Below are 1470 nucleotides of genomic sequence, written 5' to 3'. Positions count from 1 at the left end.
GACCGAGGGAGGGCCCGGGGGAACGCCGGGAGCTGACAATCTACCGGGAGCCCAGCGCAGGAGAGGCCTCCAGAGGCCGATCGCCCGCCACGTGTCACCCGGCGGCAACCGCGGCGCTGGGGACCCAGGGAAGTGGGAAGTGGCTGACCAGCAGCCCGCCGGCAGCCTGCCCTCCCCCGCCGCTGCGCGCCTGGAGCCGCCTGCCTGCTGATTGCTGCCTGGCGAAGGAACGAGCTAGGGAGGCGTCCCCCAGGCGCCTGTGCATGGCCAAGGCTGGCCAGATACAAGGACTAGCCCAGGGCCCGTGGCCACCTCCGGAACCCCACTGGGGCCTCGGCTTCCTCTTGGGTTACTGCAGGGGGTGGGACTAGACGGCCTCCATTCTGGGCTCCCCAGGGCTAGCCGGCAGCTCCAGACACGGTGGGTGTCGCCGCGCCCCCGACCCCCTGCTTTCTCTCTACATTTAGAAGTAAATAAAGGTGCCCTGAAGGCGGGGTGCGTCCTGGAGGGCGCAAATACTGAGATGGAAGGGGGGGGACGACTCCAACCTGGTGCCCTGCCCCCTCCCACCTGCTCCGGGACGCAGATAAAAAGTTAATGATTGTCCCTAGAGTAAGGTCAGTCCGGGAGCGCCCCCTCCTTCCAAACCTGCGCGCTTCGGAGGGGCAGGAGGGGGCTGAGCAACAAAGCAGCTCTCCCCGCCAATCTCTGGGCAGTGGGCTACCCCCGGGCCGAGGGGGAGGGCGGTGAAACCAATCGGCAAGCACTTATTAAGCGCCAGCTGGGTACCTGGCACGGTGCTTGCGGGTTCGCGGGGGCAGGGCTGGGGTTCTACAGTGGGTCGGACAGTCTCCTCTTCCCCTGCCCCCCCCGTCCCCAGAGTGGAGTCGAGCTTGGCCGGGACGGCCTGGAGCGGCGCCCTCCCACCCCCGGATCCCCGGTCCCAGGGCGCGGACACCCAGGCAGGCAGCCCCCCACGCGCGCGCAGGCAGGCACACACACACACACTCACTCTGGCCTGGGCCGCCGCACCAATGGGGCTGCCGCGGCGGGCAGGAGGCGTGGTTTTCCCAGGCTCGAACACAGCAGCTGCTATTTACCTTCTTGGCTCCTTCGGGATAATATAAACCATCCCCCGCCCACCCGCCCTCAGGGCGGCTCAGCCGCGGCCGCGCGCGCACACCCACCCGGCGCGCGCACACGCCACTCCCTCCCCGGCCGCCGCCGCCGCCGCGGCTGCAATAAAACATCCTGGCACGTGCTCCCGCTTCGGGATCGCCCTCGCCGCCGGCCGCCTGATGTCAGCCTGCGGCCGGCCTGGGCCGCCCTTAAAGGGCCCGCTGGGCGGGCTGGCGATAGGCGAGGAGAGCCCCGAGACAGAGGAACGGAGCCGGGGGCCTGGGGGCACACTCCTGCAGGGCTCCGCAGCTCATTGAAGCCCGCCTTGGGACAGGCGGGCTTCAATGAGGG

This window comes from Petaurus breviceps, unplaced genomic scaffold, assembly GCF_028583685.1.
Source record: "Petaurus breviceps papuanus isolate PSGF00001 unplaced genomic scaffold, PetGlider_PUasm1.0 173, whole genome shotgun sequence".
NCBI lineage: Eukaryota > Metazoa > Chordata > Mammalia > Diprotodontia > Petauridae > Petaurus > Petaurus breviceps.
This window is presented reverse-complemented; position numbering follows the sequence as displayed.